Source organism: Drosophila mojavensis, unplaced genomic scaffold (assembly GCF_018153725.1).
Source record: "Drosophila mojavensis isolate 15081-1352.22 unplaced genomic scaffold, ASM1815372v1 contig_74, whole genome shotgun sequence".
NCBI lineage: Eukaryota > Metazoa > Arthropoda > Insecta > Diptera > Drosophilidae > Drosophila > Drosophila mojavensis.
In genome coordinates, this window is record NW_025318899.1 from 2,279,540 (window position 1) to 2,291,914 (window position 12,375).

The 12,375-nt window shown below is 40.2% G+C and overlaps 1 protein-coding gene across 1 annotated transcript in view; it reads right to left on the reverse strand.

Moving 5' to 3' along the window:
• The window catches only part of LOC6586626 (elongation factor-like GTPase 1), a 90,258-nt gene that overhangs the window by 38,518 nt on the left and 39,365 nt on the right, over window positions 1-12,375 (reverse strand). The gene's annotated exons all lie outside the window — the stretch shown is intronic.

Genomic DNA, 12,375 nt, shown 5'->3' on the forward strand with positions numbered 1-12,375 from the left:
CGCTAAAAAATGGCAAAACAAAAAGCAGAGCAGCAGCAGACTTAGTCGACCCGAAAGATGCCCTGCTTAGAAATGAAATTTGTTTTATAATTTATTGGATTATTAATTATGAATACCTAACAAGTGGAACAATGGTGCCTAAGATAACTTGAGAATTAAATATTTGCCCAAAGTGCAGAATTTCTATATGAACTCATATGCCCTTGTATAGTTTCTAGAAATATTGTGATAAAAGTTTTCGAGTATAAGATTGGAAACTTTTAAGTAACTGACCTATTCAACCTATTCAAACCTATCCAAGTGTACCAAATGAATTCACCCACAGGAATACTTTCATAACACCGTTTACTAAATGATATTTTAAATACATAATAAAGACTTTACATCAGCAAAGTGCATTGCTACACTTGATCTAGATCTACTCAACATTCAGCCATCTGAAACAGGGCATAATTGGAACAACAGCTCAAACAGCGCTGCTCGGAGAGGATGCCACTCGTAGTGGGTAATTAAGAGCGTGGGATGACGAAAAACCGCGTTGAACAGCACTTCGCAAAAATATGCGCAGAAAATGCAAAAATCTTGTAGGAGAAAAAAAAAAAAAAAAAAAGGAAAAACGAAAAGCGAGAAAAAAAAATGCAAACGAAACAAGTAGGAAAAGTAAAATCATGAAATATGTGAAACATGCCTCAAGCTCAACCGATTTCAATGGCAAGCGACACACACACACACAGACAGACCGACACATGCATGGCCTGAGAATCGGGGTCAGAAAAACACTTTCATCCAGCCGGAGACCAGAGACCAAAGAGAATCCATAAAGTAATTTGCTTTTTAGCATAAGAATGCAGTCTGAACTGAAATCGAGCAATATGACAAGACAGATTGAGATTGAAATTATATGATTTAATTAGCATATAAACGAGACAGATAGCAGGGAACTTAGCCAGGCAGAGAGTGTGAGAGAGAGAGAGAGTCTGTTAGAATAAAGCGTAAGCACAGTTACAAAAAATGCAAATGCGTTTGCTGAACAGCAGAGATTAGACTAGACCAGACAAAAGACACAGTTGCTATTGTTGTTGTTGTTGTAGCTGCTTTTTTTTATTGCTGTTGTTGTTCTCCATGGTTAGCTGTAGGTCAGAGTCTGAGTGTTTGACACCCTTTCGTAGCTGTATACATAACTGTCCAATGCGCAGCACTGGCCCACAAATGGTAAAGAAAAAGACTCTATAGAACTGCATTGAATAAGCACAGACTCACACACACTCTCACATACACATACATAAACTTTACATAATCAAATAATACGATTAGTGTGCGTTCCACTTGCCCGTCAGCTGGTGTCATTTGCTTGAGAACATTATTTTACTTGTAGGTTTCAGCTGTCATGCGGGCTAACTGTGCGTATGTGCAATGCAGCAAAAATTATGGCACAGATGAGAGAATATATAAAGCGAATGCACTGAAAAAAACGGAACAAAAAATACTAGTCGAACAGTCGAACAAGGTGTCCAAATTTTGAATCGTAGAAATTAGGCAGTTATGTGATTAAGCTTAACATTCTTCTCGATATTTGCATATATTATATTCTGTTTTCTATATTCGCACTTTCATCTTCTTTGTTTTTCTGTCATTTATGTATCTTTTAATTTCGCCTGTCTTTAATCTCCATTCTTTTATACTACATCATCAATATTCAGTCTTTCGTCTATTATATACATGTCGGAGATGATAGTATTATTCGAATGGAATATCTTATCGATATATCGATTCATGCATAGTATTGGGTAATATTGATAGAGTGAGATGTTAATTAACACTAATATCGAGTGTGGTCCTGAGTGAGGTTGCCAGTTGGTTACGATGGATGTAATCGAACGTACTAGTGAAAATCGGACAGTTGATTAGCAAGAGGAAGAAGGGCAACAGTGCAGGAACACGCTGCACTCCACAAAATTATCTAATCTGCAGAAATATCCGACATACATATATATATTTTTTTTATTTCCTATTTCCTATCTAGTATCATCTATCTTTTAACTTCTGTCTTCTTTCGTCTGTCTTCCATCTTCTATCTCTTATCCTCCATATTCTATCTCCTATCTCCTATCTCCAATCTCCTATCTCCTATCTCCAATCTCCTATCTCCCATCTCCCCTATCTCTTCTCTCACCTATATCCTATTTCCGATCTCCTATAATTCTTTCTTTATCTTCCTTATTCTCTCAGTGTATTTTGTTTGTCTAGATAGTAAGTAAGCACATTGTAATTGATAACAGCAATTGGCATTGCAACACCCGTTAACAACTTTATTGTGCTGCTGCTGTTGAGATGTCAAGAGCATGTAAGAGAAAGACAGAGAGAGAGAGAGACAGACAGAGAGAGAGAAAGACAGATACTGAGACAATGCGTGTAATCTAGTTGTTGTGGTTGTAGTGCCCAAAATAGAAAAAAGGCAGAAAAAATAAACTTGACTGCATTCGCTGCTTTGACACATTCGCTTGTGGGTTGTGGGTGATAACTTTCAACGGTTTCACGTTGGCAATTGGCTGCGACCCAAAGGCGGGCTGCAGCCTGTGGGAAATTAATGAATTAAGAGAGAGAGACTTTGGCCTGGCGGTAAGAAGAAACAACAAAAATAAAAAGGAAAAAAATGGAAATAAGTAATGCTCACATTACATTAGCGGCAGCCGTTGCAGTTGCAGTTGTTGCTGTTGTAGTTGCTGTTGCTGTTGCTATTGCTATTGCCGCCAAGTGGCAGGCAACTGCTTTAACTCATTTCCACGACACTCAAATGAGCAAAATTATTGCGGTTAAGTACGCGAACGAAAAGATTTTTCCGACTGCAGCTAAAAATCGGAAAGTAAGCAAAAGAAAAGTCCCCTCGTTAGAAGAAGAAGAAGACGAAGATGACGATGAAGACGATGCACAAGAAGAGCTGTTGCTGTTGCAATTGCAATTGGCAAGCGTCGAGGGAATTTTCGTAGCTGCCTTTTGTTCCGACTCAATTCAACTCAACTCAACGCAGCTCAGATCGTGAATTAAATTTAAACAGCAGAAATACAAAATAAATAAATGGGACAAGTGAGCGCATCGCCAACAGAAAAGACCCAAAAATCTAGCGACTGGTGTGGAAATTATAGGGCTCCATAAGCAATAGCCAGCTGCTAGAAATGGCAGCGTGAGTAAACTAGGATTATTTGATTTCAGTAAGTATTTTTATAAGAGTTCGTACAGACTACTCTTTATATATAAATATATCGTATAGATACAGATCTGATTAGGATATATGTATGAAAAACGAACCATAGAGCAATGAAGCTTTCAGTTAAACTAACATCTAGCTAAGGTACTAATCGTTCATATCTATATCATTAATTTATTTTCATATTCTAGTCAACCTGTTCTTTCTGTATCCCTAAGTATCACCAAGTCTTTTCAATCGTCTAAAATTCAAGTCAATATGGTATAGTTAGTCATTCTATAGTATTATTCTACTATTCATGCTCTACTCATGCTGATTCATAAACAGAATCTAACCACACTTCTACCAAATCCCATAGAGCCGTGTCCAAGTCCGCTGTGAGTCGTGTAAGAACTCTATGGCTAGTCTAGGCAATTTGGGAGCTTGACTTTTTTCACCCAGTCAGTTTCTTTTAGCTTCTATCGCATTTAGCACAGACACGCATATCAAGCTCCATTCAGTCAACTCGTGTCACGCTATGTAAAGCACGAAACGCGTTCAACTCGAAGCCAAAAGAGGCAAAAGTCAATGGTGGTTGGGGGTTGGGTGGGGAAGGGGTAGGTGGACCGGGTGCGGGAGCTGGAGGAGGCATCTAACGTCTCTTGTTGCCTTGTCATTGATAGGCCGCAAGAAAAGTGCACGAAAGAAAGAAATCAACATGATCAAGCATTGAGCTAACGATACGCCAGCCAAGGCGGTAGATGCGACCAAATTGGCACATTAGACAAATTGTTGCAGGGGCAACAACAACAACAACAGCAACAGCAACAAAGAAAAAAAAAACTGCAACAACTCAATAACGCAATGCCAAATGCTAAATGCAATACTGAAACTGAACTGTAGTTCATAAATCGAATATGGTTAAAGCCGGCCGAGGGGTAGGGAGGGGGCTGTCAACAACCGCAAGGCAAAGAAACTACCATATACTCTAGCCCATCAGTCAATCGTCACTGAGAGAATTGGAGTTGAAGTCAGAGGTGCGATCAGATGTCAGGGCCCGAGCGACTCTGCCGAGTCGAGACCTTTTCAGACCGCTAACCAGAAGACCGCGTGCACCATTTAACAAAGCCGCACAATTTAAGCCATCATTGACCCATTTACGAGCGTACACAGTCAGCCACTGGGGATTGATGATGATGCTGGATGCTGATGCTGAATGTTGAATGCTCAAGCTGATGCTGTAGCTCTAGCTGTTGCTGCTGCTGCTGTTGCTGCTGCTGCCGCTGCTTCTGGTTCTTTTGGGCCTCAGCATCATCATCAGGCATAAAGTGTCGCCATTTAATTGGCCTGCAAGGCGGCAACACGGTCGAGTCTCTGAACGCCTCTTGCCAAATATGTCGCTCTCGCTCGCGCACTTCACATGACTTTGACACTTTGGGCCGTGTCCAAAATGCTGCGTGAGTTTTTAAAGTCATCTTTGGTTTCCATGCACTGTTTGGCCTAGCTGTAGGAGAGGTATATTAGCTCTCTACTATTGTTTATATTATCGGGTTTCGTTTAGTTTGTCAAGCAAAATGTGTAGGACTAATTCAGTTAATAGGGGTTTTTACCTTTGTCTAATACAGCCTGTGCTTACTGTCTCTGCCTTATAAGTCTTTAGATGTTGATATCATCTGTGTTATGTATAGATTAATTTCCTTTTCCTATTACTTTCTCTTAGGCTAAACCAAGTTGACTTGAAGTTCTTCATAATATAATATACTATAATAATAAATACAAACGTATAGATCGCCTTTCTCTGCAATTCTCATGACTTTATTTTTGTCGGATTGATCTGCTTGATGTGATTACATATGCAAGTAGGAATGCATATGAAGTTATGTAAGAAATTATTGATGAATGAATGTATGTATACATGTATGTATGTATTCATGTATGTATGCATGTAAGCATCTATAAATGTATACATGTGTATATGAATATATTGATGTATATATTGATTTATTAATATTTAAAGTATGTATGTATCTACGGATGTATATATTGATGTTTGTATGCATGTCTGTGTGTATGTATGTATGTATGCATGCATGTATTTTTGTACCTAGTGATAGTACTGATAGAAATATTGATTCATGTATGTATTGAAGTATGCATGTATGTAAGTTTGCATAAGTATATGTTTTAACACTCAGGATGTATGAAAATGCTTATGCATGTATACACATGTGTATGCATGCACACATGCATCTATCCATTTTAATGCCTTGATTTCAATGCTCTACTCACTCTCCTAAAATATTTACCACCCCATCTAGACTCTCATTGAACGAATACAGTGTATCTTGCCATCGTGAACTCGTTCGATGCCGCAAGTTCGTGTTCTTTGGTGACTTTGCAGTTGCTGCTGTTTGCCGATGTTGTTGCGGCTATTGTTGCCGCTGTTGTCGTTGTTGTCGTTGTTGTTGCTATTGCTGTTGATTTAAACAGCAAGAATTTTTGCGTCATGCGCTTTAATTAAATTTTTGTTTTGGCTTGATTTTGTTTCTGTGGTGTCATGCTAGCCATGTCTAAGACGCTGGCCTGCGGAAGACGAACAGAATTTGAAGTGTATTGTGGCAGCAGGAGTCAGCTAGCATGTGATGTCACTCACATGCCCAAAACCGGCTAGTTGGCCATTTGAAGTTCATGGCACACACACATAATTACAAATTCATTTGGCACAATTATGCGGCACAGTTGCCGTCGAGTGTTGCCTGTTGGCTGCTGACTGCTGCACGCCAGCCAGCCAGCCAGCCAGCCAGCTCCAGCGACACACATTTAATTGCATTTGGCAAACGAGCAACAGTCGCAGCAGCAGCAGAATCAAGTGCCTCTACATTGTGCAGCAAATGCAACCAAGTTTATAGCTCTAAAAATAAAAGACGCAACACGCGAATTCCGATTCAGCGAGACAATTGCCAACGCATGAAAATTGCTGCCTAGGCACTAAATTAAATGCTTAATGCAACCAGCCTCCATAGAGATATGTGGAGCTCTAGAGCTCCAGATCTCTGGCTGCTCCAGCCGCTTCGGCCCATTCATTGGCGTCTTGTGAAATGCTTATGCTGCAAACACTTTGGCACGATTTTAATTTGCTTTTAGTGCTGTAATTCATTTGGGTTGCCCCAGCTCTGATAAATGGAAATGAGCACAATTAGTCGTGGGGGGTGTGCCGCAATCTTTTGCCTTTAACTCCTGGCTGGCTGGCTGCCTACCTGTTGCCTACCTGTTGCTGCTGCATCTGCTAGATTGCATCTGTTTGGCCGGCTTGCAACTGGTTTTATCTGGCGGCTATCTATTTAAAAATTTATCAAGATAAACCGGCCAGCCAAGCGCATCGTATAATAAATAAAACAAATATGAAAATCGTAACGATTGAATTCAAGATATTTTCACTAGAGATTTGTGCAACGGCAACCAATTAGTAAATGCTGCTAAGCTATCAATTATTATTTAGGTTTCTAGTTGGGCATATGTTAAGCTCAGTTTGTTAATGTTGGAATCATGTAATGGTTATGCGGGCTTGTCTATAATTTGAAATTTTATTCTCATGCTTTAGTTGGGAAAATGCTGAATTAAGTCTGTTAATGTTAAGTGTTATGTTAGAGTCATTTAAATTAATTGAGAGCTATCTATGTGTAATGTTATAATTATGTTAATGACAAGAAATATAGTTTTTAGTTTCAAAATAGTATCCCGACTGTAAGATGCATTTGAAAAGTTTTCAAGCACTAGCAATTTATCTATTATGCCTGTTAACTCATATATGTTATTATTTAACAGCTGTTAGCCTTTAATAGCGAGTTCGTGGCGTTTGCTTTACACTTTCATTAGGTCAAAATTTCGTATAAATCTAGCTAAACATACGTCATGAAAATGATATCTTATATAAGATTCTTACATCAAACATATCCAACTGTTAGCTAAAGATGCTTAAAGTTATACTACTGTCAATAAAAAAAAGACAGAAATATATGCATAAGCTTAAGAACGTTATTATGCCAAACATTTGCTGCCTTAGCCGTTACTTTGCCACAGTAAAAGTTCCATTTAACTACGAGCCTTCTTTATAAAATATTAAGTTGAGCGCTCATAGCTAATTTACATAATTCTGTTATTCAAAAGTCTGTCATTTAACAGATTTAATTCTTTTTGTAGAACTGGTAAATCAGGGCTATAAACTGGCAGCTAAGGCAAATGAACTTGTAGTCTCTTTCAACTCTAAGAACCCCAAACAAAATAAAGAAAAAAGAAACCAAAACAGAAAAATTGCCAGTTAGACTTAACATAAATTCAATTTGCAGTCTGGGCAATTACGAAGTCAGCGACTTGATTCGTTTGTCTGGGCGGAACATTATGCAATGCGCTAGGCTCATCAAATGGCCACTGGTCGGACCTGATTGTTTCAACACCAACTGTTCGGCCAACTGGTGGCCGAGTCAACGAACCTCCGACTGACAGCTGGGCGCAAAATGCTGTCCGTCATTTAGGCAGCGGGACGGGGCGCAACCACCAAAAGTTGCGACGGCGCCGCTGCCGCCTGCAACGGTACCCAAGTATATAAAACCCAAACGGACAAATGGAGCACTCGCAAGAACTTCACATGTTACAAAAAAAAAAGGCCAGAAAAAAAAAACTACAAATTAATGAGTAGATACGACTGTTTAACACTCGCTCAGGATGAGAAATGAAGAAAAAAGCTGATGGAGGATATGCAAACAGAAGAGAAAAGAAGAAGAGAGTTAAGAAGAGAACGGAAGAAAATAGATAATAGTGAGGGGTGAAGAGAGAAGAGAAGATCTACCTTCTTCATTGTTCAAAGAGAGTAGAGAAAATAAGAACAGAAGAGGAGAGCGAAGGAGAGAAGACAGAAAAGGGGAAATCAGAAGAGAAGGACAATGAGAATGAGAGAGAGAATGAAGCGAAACGAGAATCAGGTAGAAAACAAATTTCTCTCTTTTTCTCTCTTCCCTCTTTCCTCTTGATTCTCTCTTGAGAGAAGAAAAAGGAGAAGAACGAAAAGTAATCGAATAGAGCTGAGAAGAAAACTGACCATGTGACGAGAGGAGCTGGAAACAGAAGAATAGAACAGAAGCAGCAGCTCAAGGCAATGAAAGCTCATATGCTCCTATTCATGGCGTGGGCGAGCATTAAGTAAAAAAACTGGACTAAATGTGTCCGAGAAATCACCGTGAGGCAGTAGCGGCAACTGCCACGGGAGTATTTAATAACAGCAACAGCAACAACAACAACAACTCTAACAACTGTTGCAACTTGGGGGCGCCGCTAATGAGTGAAGCAACTGGACTCGCGCCCCCGGGGGGGGGGGGGCACTGTCATAAACAGCTAATAGAAGCGTGCAGCGACAACTTGATTAATTGAAACTAAATGGCCCAGCGGCAGAACTGATGCCGACTGTGGAGCAAATGCTGTAGCAGCAACAGCAACAGCAGCAGCAGCAGCAACATCATTGGCAGCTGCGTGCCTTGCAACAATTACAAAACGGCATTTAGTTGTTGCAGGAAATGCAACAAGCGCTTGGTCACAATTAAGCAAATGACAAATGACATTAAATTGCATGCAAAATGCAGAATGTAGAAGAAGAGAAACAATTGCTGAGAATCGACAATCGAACAGCAGGAGGAGGCGCAAGGCCAAGTGTAGCACGGTCAATGAACGGCAGCAGCAGCAATAGCAACAACAGCAGCAGCATCGGTAGCAAGCGGCAACATTCCAAGCTGCTGCCCGTTAGAAGCTGCGCAGTTTTAATAAATTTAAATGTGGCCAACAATGCAATCATTTAAACGGCAACAACAATTGGTAATTGAAGCAGGCACAAGTTATGCAGCAGCAATTGTTGCCTCTGCTGCTGTTGCTGTTGTTGCTGTTGCTGTTTGCCCGTCTGTTCGGCTTATCACTGAAATTTGTTGCAGCTCTTACTGTGCCGCATTTGCTGTGGATAACGTCTGGCAATCTTGCATAATGCACGGCAGCAACATGCAGCAGCAGCAGCAGCAGCAACATCTGCGCCCTAACTGTACCTGGGCTAGCGCTATCGGACGCCGCATTACACAAATAACATCTAATAATAGTAATAATTCAAATTAATTTCGCACCCAGCACCAAAGTAGCAACTATTTGAAATCATTATGTGTTAAAGAGAATGCGCAATGCGACCGGCAGCAGCGACAGCTACAGCAACAGAGAGATGTTGCCGTCGTGCATTTTATCGCCAGCTAAAAAATCAGCTGCAATTTGCAAAAGAGCGGAATCATTTGCACTATTAAAATAAAAATGAAGACAAAACTTGTAGATAAAGCGAAAATAGAAATAAGAAATGCAATGCAAAAGGCAGGCACAGTAAAGAACAGCAACAGCAACTCCACAGCAGCAGCAACTGCTACAGCAGCAACCGAAAGCCAATAGAGTGTTCGCAGCAGCAACAATTGCTAAGGAAAAGGCGCAGACGCCGCTGCGGCAACAAAAATTACCGCCAAAGACCAAAAGATCAAACTGCAGGGAAATAAACAACAACAGCAGCAACAGCAACAACATAAGAAAATACAGTTCCCCTCAGCAACAACAACAACATACGGCAACAGCAACAAGAGCCACAACAACAAGTAAGAGTGCCCCAAAATGAGGCTGCTCGGTTATCAGATACCCTTTCTTTAGAAAAACATAAGCTTTACGAATGGTTATTCATAGTATAATATAACAATCGGCTTGCTCCACTAGCAGTTATATGAGCAATTTTATAGATTTTCATAGATTTCTTTAAGTATATAAAGAGAAACATTGTCTATCGATAAATATCGACATGAGAAAATCCAAGTAATTACAGATTAATCAATGGAAGCTTTATTCCTAATCGTTTCAAAAGCAACTACTAGAAAACTCTAATTAAATTCTAGCAAGGGAAATTAAAAAATATATGTATATATGTATGTAAATGCTATTTATCGAAAATTTATTGAAAAATCAAAAGTCTTCCTAGCTATGAAGATCAATATCGATTTTATCGATCTTGTTCAAGTTTAAATACAACAAATTATAAAATGTCGAGGTATGAGATATGCATAAACCCATGCTATTCAATGAAAAATTCTACTTCTCACTGTCCCATAGAAGTCCATCTTTATTATACCTCTTAGCAGAAATTTGAATGGGTATTTGGTATAAAAAGCAGATTGCCATTGGCACTTGAGCAGCAGCAGCAGCAGCAGCGGCAGCATCGTGCAGCATCTCTTTCGCTCGCTCACTTGCACTCCCTCTGCCTTTCTCTCGCTCACACACTCTCCAGCTCGCTCTCTCTCTCTCTCTTTCTCTCACTGTGTCTATGTCTATGCAAAAGTTGCTCTCGGCTGCAAATGCTAAACAGTCGCTGGCTAAAAGGGCCACAGCCAAGCTTTTCATTGCTGGTAAAGTTCAAGAGTTGCAGTTGCCAATGCCAATGCCGTGGATGTTGCTGCTGCCGCTGCAGATGCTGTTGGTGTTGCTGCTGCTATTACTGTTGCGGCTGCCGCTGCTGTTGCTGCTGCTGTGGCAGATGATCGCGCCGCGTCGCGTCGCTCGCATATTTTATGCCGTCTTGCCACAAAAGAATGCAGACGCCGCCATTGCGTTGCATATGCATAAAGATAAGCCGAAGAAAGTTGCCCGGTTGCAACTATTTTTCGTTTTTCCTCGTATTTTTTGTTTTTTGTTTTTCGACAGCAACAGTTGCAGTTAGCCACGCAGCAACAACAGCAGCAGCAGCAGCACCCACTCACAACGGCAAATGGCACCCACGATTTGCATGTGTGTCAATGCGATCAGAACGTGTCTTCCATTTGGCTAATGAACCGCCTAAGGACTTGTCAAACGCATGCCAAAGGAGGGCGTGCCACAATTAGGGAGGCAAAACTTTGGGCTCTTCTAGTTGCTCAGCAAATTATGGACAACTTTTGCAGTAAGTAAGCCGCAAGCAACAGCAGCAAGAGTTGCAGCAGCAGCAGCAGCAACAGCAGCCACAGCCGCAGCAGCAACAACCACAGCTGGCTCATCTATCAGGTGCATTGATCTATGGCCATTTTTTTAATTAACGCTCGGTTTCTTTTATTGGACATGGACCCAGTGGGAGCCCAGCAGACGTCGACCTGGGTGCCATTTGTTATTGTTTTATGGCGTTCCCATGGTAGAAATTTTCAATGGCAAACACTCCGCTATATCTAGTCTATAGATATCCACAGAGTCATATATATATATATATATATATATAGCTATATGTATATTTATGAGAAAGGCCGCTAGAAATGGAAATCCATGAAGATCATTAGCAGCCACAACACGTACGATCAGAGGGCCGCGTTATGTTTGATCACAGTGAGAAATGACTGAGATGGCGAGAGGGGGGCGGGGACTTCAATTAACTTCGAGTGAGAGCACACGCGACAAATTATGTCTATTATAAATGTTGTCATTTAAGCTAAATTGAAACCGAGGCAGGCAGAACCAGCGAGGTGTCTCTGGGCGGCAGGTTTGACCAGTTGGGAGATGAGTTAGAATGAGTTAGAGTATATGGAGAGTATGTCCTATTCGTAAGTGGGAATAGATGTATATGAATAGACATATCACATACTATGTATGAATGAATTTGGTTTAACTTCTAGCCTGCATAATTGCATGCAGTAATTATAGTTATAATTATCATTATTAAGCAGTTGATGTATAAGAAAAAACCAGAATAAACTGTTTCTTATGAAACGTTTCTGTTCATGCTATAAAAACTAAGTTTTGTTCATAATATTTTACTCTAAACTATTTCTAGTTTCTCTGCCAAGATAGAAATTTTAATTACTCACAATGATTCACTCTAGTAGATTCGTAACATTTCTCAACTTAGCTGCTTCATATCGAAAATCTATATATTAGATGGTGTTATATAAGAAAAAGTCTTAAATAGATGCAGCTTCTCTTGAATTTTAGATATTGCTATCCCAGCTTCTTGGCGTTTGCTCCAATTCCTAACTATAAGAAAACTCTCACTTATCTGTCCAGCCATCAATGATACCAAAAAGCCGTTCTTATACGCACAACAAATACTTTCTTATCAGGCATTCCTATACGAGCTAATGATTCAACTCAACCAAATCAACTCAGTCAGTTCC